This window comes from Primulina eburnea, chromosome 15, assembly GCF_022965805.1.
Source record: "Primulina eburnea isolate SZY01 chromosome 15, ASM2296580v1, whole genome shotgun sequence".
In the NCBI taxonomy this organism is placed as follows: Eukaryota; Viridiplantae; Streptophyta; class Magnoliopsida; order Lamiales; family Gesneriaceae; genus Primulina; species Primulina eburnea.
Genome location: NC_133115.1, coordinates 32,646,404 through 32,655,995, shown reverse-complemented (window position 1 = coordinate 32,655,995; position 9,592 = coordinate 32,646,404). Strand labels below are relative to the sequence as shown.

At 33.6% G+C, this 9,592-nt stretch overlaps 1 long non-coding RNA gene across 2 annotated transcripts; it reads left to right on the top strand.

Annotated features, from left to right (window-relative positions):
* The first annotated feature begins 6,983 nt into the window (after positions 1 to 6,983).
* Positions 6,984 to 8,828, top strand: LOC140814754 (uncharacterized). Of its 2 annotated transcripts, XR_012114152.1 has the most exons (4): positions 6,984 to 7,033; positions 7,116 to 7,356; positions 8,122 to 8,376; positions 8,496 to 8,828. It is a non-coding gene; the product is annotated as an uncharacterized lncRNA (long non-coding RNA). The 2 variants fall into 2 exon arrangements; XR_012114151.1 differs by having other exon boundaries at positions 8,122 to 8,828.
* Positions 8,829 to 9,592: the final 764 nt, after the last annotated feature.

Genomic DNA, 9,592 nt, shown 5'->3' with positions numbered 1-9,592 from the left:
ACTTCAGAAACTATTTTTTTTTTCTAAAATCGGTTGAAAATGGTATTTTCCAGTGTTCCAAAACATAAATTTATATTTAAAGATAGTTCCTTTATTTAATTTTTTTTTATTAAAAAACCTTGATAAAATGTTAACATCAATTCACAAATCAGTAATGGTTTTAGAGAAATTTCTTTCATTGCTTGAATTTTATAAATTTATAAGAAATTATTAACGGAAAATTGCAGTTTTAGTCGTTACAGTCTTATAATTTGTCAAAATTTTATTTCCATGCAGTAACTTGTATTTATCTTTTGGTATTTTTTTTGCTCAAACCATTAACTGTATTGAATAGAGTTTATTTGACATTGCTTCTCTCTTACATGACATATGTGACAATAATTAAAATTCATCGGATAAAAAAAGAAAAAATAATGCAAAACGACATCTAATACTTCAAAATGAAAGGATATTTTTTTTTTGTATATTTTAATGTGTGTAAAATAAGATTTATTCTTTTCACATTAATCGCGTAAGAGAATATCATTATCAAATAAGTAATATTACGTGTATTTAGTGGTTTCGTACCAAAAAAAAAGATAAAAAAAATAAAATTTGATGAAAATCAAATTTTTCAAGTTACAAAATTAAAATATAAAACATGTCAACTTACAATACTAAAATCATAATTTTCTCAACTTTTAATTATTGTAATTTTATAATTTGTCTTTTTTATAAGCTGAAAATATATATATTTATTAAATATTGTTTTATCTATTGTTTGAATTAAAATAACAAAAAATTTTAAAAACTTTTTCCATGCTTAAACCCGTTTAATCTTTTCTTAAAAATAAAATTATGTTTAATCTTATAAAACTTGATTACTGACTCTTCACTTTTTTTAGTACTTGGGTATTTTATTTACCCAATTAATTAATTTATCGTTATAATTTAAATTAATTTTTTGTATAGATAAATAATTTTATTATATACTTAATATAATAGCCAACTTTTGAAAAAGATAATAAGGGATCAATATTTTAAAAAAATCAATTAACCAAACAGTTTACCTTGATACCTGATTTATTACAATGTCAAAATAACCTAACATTAAAGGTAGAATTCTAGCGTTTCTTTAGCACCACAAAATCACAAAATGAGAATGAAGAGCATGCCAATAAACCTCACAAATTACTTAATAATTTGACAAGAAGTGAGAATCCTATCAAAATCAACATTCAATCAATTTCAAGATCCGAATCTAAAGTAAAAACCGCATAAAAAAATATTAGTCTCTATTTTAGAGAACGTCGTAAATGTGGTCGCTAAAGTTACTGATACCAATCAAATCGATCGTTAATCGATCGGTCTCTATTTTGGCAATCTCTAATCCATGTTTTTCTTGTTGTGTACCCCAAAAATGGACGAAATATTCTCTCTTTATTTACAGTGTAGTGACATAAATATCGAGATAATACTAATTTAATCGTGACTTGTGAAATACATAATCATCTCATATATTAATGTTTGCTAAAATATTCCATGCCACGATAAGAATATATCCCATAATTATTTCAAGATTCGTCATGACAAAAACAAATATATATCTTTAAACATCAATATTTCAAGTATCTGTCTTTTATATATATAATATAATATAATCCGAAAACAAAATTCTAAACCAAAATAAAGTAATTTTGGGATCAAATTACATATATAGTCGACGAAATTGGATGGCGGATCCAAGAATTGTCCCCGAGGAAACCCCAAAGGCTCATACGTTCACGCTGATAGTCCCGAATGCAGGGATTTTGAACAGAAGGAACGCATGTGTGAGAGTGTTCGACGAGAATCATTTGCACATAACTGTGAGGAGAAAATTGTCTTCGAATGGAGAAACCTCACGGTATGTTACGTCGGATTATATTTCTCCCTTGAATGTCCCTCATGCTGCTATAGATCGGATGTTGGTTCGATATTCTGCTGGGGCTGTGAAGGTCATTTTCCCCAAGGAGCCACCAGCTTAAATTCTTTAATTAAAATCAACAACATTCTTATTTATATAATATATGCAGTATGTATTATATTACAATAAACACAAACATACGGGTCTCTGTCTGTGTGTATATATATATATGTTGTATTTTTCATTGATTATGTATGAAAATATTCCGTTTAACATAAACTGTAAAAGTTGTGTGTATCAGATACTGCTCGAATGTGTGAGTATATATGTTGTTATAAATTTTATATCATTTATTATTAGCAAAAACTTGTGTGAGACGGTCTCACGAGTCGTATTTTGTAAGACGTATATGTTATTTGGGTCATCCATGAAAAAATATTACTTTTTATGCTAATATTATTACTTTTTATTATGAATATCGGTATGATTGACAGATAAAGATTCGTGAGATCGTCTCACAATAGATCTATTTTTTATTATTTTACGTTGACGGAAATTTTTAATATATAATTAGTGCCAGCTGGTAGCTAGCTAGTGTGATTTTGAACACATGCAACCCCTCGCCCCCTACCTCTTAATTCTGGACTGTGCTGGTCAGGTCCCATGTGTGCGTGCGTTTACACGACAGACGCAAGACTCCAAGTGAAGAAGCAATCAGTTAACATGAAATTCATCAAAAGTTTGCGTTGGGAATCAGCGCAATCAAAACAGCAATTTACAGGACGATTTTCACTAATTTAACACTATACTAAGAGCATCCACACAACAGTGTGTATTATTCAAGTCATGTCGTCCAAATATCCTCTCCGTTTAAATATTCACCGTTATACACCATTGATTTGTGTGCGACAACAATACTCGCTTACAAATTTGTAACCGGATATTGTAATTTTTTTTTTAAATTTCTTGAAACAAGCGTGAATGAGACGCGCTTGTTTTTGGGGTAGAGTTTTTTTTAGACGAGATGGGTCGAGCTTCCTTTTTTTGTTCGATTTTTTTTCTTTTGGTTCGGGTTGAGTCGAAGTGAAGAGTTTGAGTCTCGGGTGGGTCGAGGTGAACGACCGAAGCTCTTCATCACCTTGACCCAAGCTCTTCAACTCTTCACTTGAAGAGCTTGGGTGGGTGCTTCACCTCGACCCAAGCAGCTATTTTTTTTTATTTTTTATTATTTATTATTTATTTAATTATTATGTAAAATATAAATAGCCTATTAAATGAAAATAAAATATTAATTAAAGAGAGGATCCATAAATATTTGGTTGGTGTGATATTTGATTATGAAATATAAGATATTTGAATAGAGAAATATTTGATTGATGACATGGATTAGGAAGGTCCACGGATATTTGAAAGAAATATCCTCTTATCGTGGATGACCTTATGTACGCAACTCGTAACTCCATCCTATATTACAAATACGAGACACATTACATGAGATACAGATGATCTGGTTGTACATTTTTCCGCCACAAGTCTCGCCGGCCGATGACATATATCGATATCTTTTCGAATATAAATCCGAGATCTTTTCACTGATCTCGGCAACTCCTACCTCAGCTGCCTGCCTATGCATTCTCAATTTTGAACATCTTATAACAATCTATAGAGTATACACAAAAGCCATACTCACAATTTAAACCTTGCCGATTATGATAATGATTAATTCGACTCGGGATTGGGACCACTCGGGACTTCGTGTGCAGCAGAATGAAATCCTCGATCCACATTCTCATCCGTCTGTTTCTTGGAAAGAGACGGCTCACCTTTTCTATGATGAACACTAGTTTTCATTCGATGCAGCCTCATCATGGAGGAAGAGTCTCTGCCTGCAGCTTCAGAATGTTGCCGGAGAATTCTTCCCTTCGAAATCGAGGTAGACTCCAATAGAACTGGAAAAGTGGTCAATAGTACCATCAAAACAAACAAAAGATTTTTTGTGCTGGTTTTTGCCATGAAAAAACTGTGACCGGCCAAGATAATCCACCCCAGATTGTAAACCAGAGATCCACATCCATTAACCGAGTGGACAACCAATTTTGAAACAATATATAAGAAGATAACAAGATGGTAAAAACTGAGAATAAAATTTAGTTTGGAGTAATTGGAGATAATTTAGTGGGAAGGAGATTTTGGATTATGGGAGTCTCTCAAAACCACATGGCTTGATGGAAGAAATATATCAGCGTCATGTGACTAGTTCTTTTTCTTTGCATCGCGGTCCTTCTACATTTGACATTTATAAATCTAGACCTCAAGGTTGAAATACCTTCTCATTTTTTCTTTTTTCTTTAATTACTTAGTGTCTACATAATTTGATATTTATATTTGAATATGTTTTATATTTTTAATATAAAATGTTTAATAATTCATATCAAGATTGATTTAAAAAAAAATTGGAGTAAGTATAAACGATTAACCACCACTATATAGTTCGGTGACATAATCTTTTTCATTATTGTATGTGAGATATGTGAAAGTAAGAATATAGATGAATAATCAATTGAGTTCGATATAATCTTACGGTATTATCTCAAGTGTATATCCGAAATCCACAATTATTCTTGTACGTGGGATTCATGTTGTTTTTTTAAGCCACTCGGGAGATACCATAAGGCACATACATGTTTAGTCGATGAAACTCAAACATATGAACTTGACTAGCTAGGTGCATCAATTTTAGTGAACAGCCAGAATAGCCACGGAGACATTAAATATTAGTATTGGCTTTCGACAGTTAGCTATGGACCACACCGTGTTAAAGCATATGGCTTTTAAATCAACGTCCCTTAGTTAGACGAAGACCTTGAGTCAATTCACTTTACCATCGGCAATAAAAAGGAAAAAAAGTTAACAATTATTACACATTATATACACACACACCCACAATTTTGATATACTTGTTTAGATTGAGACTTGGACCAAATAACCAAATATTAGCTCAAGAGAGGGATGAATGTTCAATTCCATATATGCAACTCTCAAATATTTTATCTAACTGATGTGGGACAACTAATACACCTCTCTCATGCTCAGAATGAACATTTGGAATGTGAAATTTACAAATGATCCAACTATGAGCAAAACGGGTGACCCAATTATGGGCAGTCTAATATTATATAATAGTGGAACCTGACATCTGATATCATATTAGAGTAACTTTAGTTTGTGAGGAGATAATATAGCATTTAGTCAGTTACAAGAGGTTGGAAAACAAAATATATAACTAAGAACATGGGTAAAAAAGATGATGATCTTCTTTTTCATCTCTCGGATATCAAAGATGGTTTTCTGCACTTCTCGCTCAATCTCCATAATATGATATTAGTAGTGCTTCCGTTCTGATCGCCGGAGACATTCATCTCAGATCGTCCAAAGAGATTCAACAATCACTTGCATTTTTGATCGGAGATGCTAGATTCTATCGACCTGGTCTACTTCATCATCTGATTTTCAATCTTTTTTCTGATCAAGTGCTTCAGAATTGTACTCATCGTTGATGCGACACTCATATATTAGACACGACGAAGCATATCAAAATTGCACATCTACTAGATGAGTGTCACCTAACAGTGGTAATAGAAGTGGACACGGTTAATGGATAACATGATATCAAACACACACCACATTTTGTGTTATAATCTACTATCAAGTCCATTGGAAATCATAATATATCTTGATATATAAGTGAAATTACATTATCTATAAAAATATATATCTAACCATGTTTTCATTTATTATGATCTTGTACTATTGACTTGAGTGTTTTTTTTATTATAGAAATACTGATAAATGGACAATAAAGTGAGGGGAAAGGTGATAAAGGGTGGCAGAATGATGCTAACCTTTTCTTCTTGGACACTTTCCCAGCCATGGAATGCGTGTTCTTTGACTTGGAAATTGGAAATGCATTGGAAACTCACACTATATATAAAACAATATATATAAACTCACACTGTCATTTCCAATTGCATCGTGATTGATACAAAACAATGTATAACATGAAGGCCATGCAAAAAGCAATCTACGGGGCCGGGTTAATCTGGTGAAAAATTCACAAGTTGTCTCCTTGATTGGAAGCACGCAGGTCCCCCACTTCTTTGCTAATTAAGTGGCTCCATCGTGTGAAAAGTAAATACCACATGGCCAATGACTGAATTTCATATGCTGCATGGCTACTCGTATGCTATACTTGGAGAGTTTGTCACTCTTTAGTCTCAAACTATTGGATCGTGTAATTCATGTTCATGAGGGACTCGGGGCATGAATCCACATAATGAGTTCAATGATCTTTTTTTTTTTATAATTATTGTAATATGTAAACAACAAAATCTAAGTCACTAAGTGCATATGTGTATTGTTGAACAGATCTTTTAAAAATATGTTAACATGAGGAAGTTCAAAGATTAACTATTTTTGCTTAAAACAAGTTAACTCTAGCATTTTTTAGATCTGATGCATTCAAACCTTGTTTCATTAACCAAAAAACATGTCGAGTTTAGATTCGAGTTAACCTGAATCATCATCTTGTTGTTTCCTCCTGTCTTTTGTGTTGTATGGAAGGTTGTGTGAGTGGGATGGAGCAGAAATTGAGCCCTTGATCGATTTTGACTTTTGTGTTAATTAATATAACTTCTGAAGAGTTTTCATAGATGGGAAGAATTCTTCCCTCATTTAAAATATCAGACATGGCTATATGTGCAACATATACAGACAGGCCGTTTTTTATAAAAATATCTTAAACTAACTATGTCAGCCACTTTTGACTAATTACATTCTTGGTCTAATAATCAACCGCTCTTTTGTTTAATGACAAAAATTTATGTAAAACAGTCTTATGAGTCATATTTTGTGAGAAATATATCTTATTTGAGTCATTCACAAAAAAAATATTACTTTTTATGCTAAGAATATTATTTTTTTATTGTAAATATCGATAAGATTGAACATTTGTGATATCGATTCAGAAGAGACTACTGTTTCATATATCAATTATCCAGTGCATTAATACATATATCAATTATCCAGTGCATTAATATAAGTTTCTTTTTCGTTTGAATCTCGAGTTTTCTGGTTCACTCCCCTTACCAGGTATGAAATATCTTTATCAGCATCCTTTTGTATTTGTCAGAATTATAAATTGATTTATTTACCAATTTGTTATTTCTCATAGATCAATACCTTCATACACTGCTTTGTAGCGATTAGAAAATTACGTCTTTGTATGATTTGGAAGTGGCAATCTGTGAGAGTGAGGCCATTGAACGGTTTGAAGAGCTGGAATTGGGTTCTTTAATAAGTGTGGATGCTCACAAACGGAAACGAGTTCAAGTGGATATGTTTTTGGATTTTATTTCCCAGAAACAATCTGTTAATGGGAGGGAAAAGCTTTGCGTATGTGTCCAGAACATTGGGTATGCCATCCTTTTCTGCCAGAGCAAACGTTCAATATGTTTTCTGTGTCAAAAGCATCTCTTATGCTAGAGTACCATTCGAGCCTACTAGTTTTTTGGGGCGTGGTTATTATATCTCTACAATACCTTGAAGTCCTGTTTCTGTACAGTTTTACCACGAAAACTAAAGTAGGCTCTACGTCTCTCTCTACCAATTTGCTGTTTTGTTTTGGGAAACTCGGGTTTTATCTGTTATAACGTTAGAGGTACCTGTTCGTTTTACATTCTGATTCCTTACTGAATCAAATTCCTACTGTACTCAGATCATTTTCGAATGAGAAATTAAGGTGGAATTTGTCAATTCGTTTGAACATCTGACGCCCATTAGCTGTTAGTTTCCATCAACTTTCAAAAACCAACTAGTTGAAGTAGTTTTAACATGTATACAAGCCTCTGTCAGATGTCCAACCATAAACCACATAACAATAATGTTGTCTAATTTGCTGAGGAGGCAATGTACTGTTATTACAAGTCACTTTTCCCAGTTCCCACTCATACGAAATCAATTATTTCACTTTAAGAATTAAATAGATGCGTCTATAATGTTTTAGCCAACAGGCAGCAACCTCTCGGCTGCTCACTTTTTGCTGCCAAGTGATGGATTTATTAAAATTAATCAAAGGTATCTAGTCTGGCACAATCTATTTGTGGGAGGACTAAACACACTAGTGCAAATTGTTTTGATGTAACTTAATCTATTGCAGTCTCATTTTATTTCTTTGACAGATTGTTCCTCACGAAGCAATTTATTATGGTCCAGCAGACAGTAGCTTCATTTTTCTCTGGTGAATGGGATTCTCCCTTACGTGCAGCGCTACGTCTTAAATGTGCATACTGACAGATATTATCAGCTCAACAGGTCTGGTTTTGAGAATATTACGCACCTGAAGATTGTTGTGGTCGAAGAGTTGTTCTATCAGAATGCTATAAAGAGGCAAGATTACATCTAAGAAACGATATGTGTGTAACTGCCTTTTGCAGGTATTTAATGCTTATCCGATCCTGACTATGATAGCTAGTTCATATTGGATTTTAGCTACTAATGTCATTATTACCATGGGCATAAGAAACTGATCTAACAAGGCCCTCATCAATGTCAGTTCATGACAGTCTCTTATCCTGCTGGCATGGATCTGATTTGCACGCAATATTCATGGAGTTTTCTCGCTTACTGTACAGTGGAACTACTGACTTGCACTTCGCTAATCTTCTTCTCATGGTCACTACCATGACTGACTCAGGTGCAGATGAGGAGCAAACAATTTTTTTATTTTAAACAGCCAGAAGGTACCTAATCTCCCTATGGATGAAGCTTGCTGGTCCTTTCAAACCGACAGTTCTTCATTGGAGAGCAATTCTAATTTGTTAGAAAATTGTCTACCACAGAAAGTTGAACAAAACTATTCAATGTTCAAGGGTAAACCTGTCATCAATTCAAGTTGGCCACCTGTTGATTGGAAAACTGCACCTGGATATTAATCTTGTGGTGCATTTGGAACTAAGAAACCAGTGCTTAGGAGCCCGCTGATAACAGGGATACACGTTGATGAAGAAAATCAAGAACAAGTTGTTACACCTCGAACTGAGATCAACCATGAATATAATACTGAGCATGATCCTATGGTCATGACTCCGGGAGCAATTTTACTCAGTGCAGATGGTTTAGAATCCAAGTCTAACAATTCAAGCAACTTGGTTACTTCTGGAATGAGTGCGACCCTTGGTTCTGTAGATTTTGGTGCTCCTGATATCATGCATTTTAGCCAACCTAATAGCTATGGGGGAGATAAGCTATTTGGGCAGCAGGAAGCATTGCTCACAGGGAGACTGGGGAAGTTCACAGCTTTCAAATATTTCGTGAGAAACCTCGTCAATGTGTCGGTGAATTGGGTAAATGAAGCTAATGAAACCGGTCTACCTTATGACTTTATCATCAATGATGATGAAAATAACAAATAATATGTCGAAGTCAAAGCAACAAAAGCGACGAGAAAGAACTGGTTTCTTATATCAATGAGAGAATGGCAATTCGCCATTGAAAAAGGTGAAGCTTTCAGCGTTGCCCATGTGATTTTGTCCGATATGGATATGGCAAAGTAACAATATACAAAAATCCAGCGAAATTCTGTCAACTCGGCAATATAAAGTTAGCAGTTGTGGTGCCAAAAAAGTAGTCTATCGATCACCCTCTTTGAAG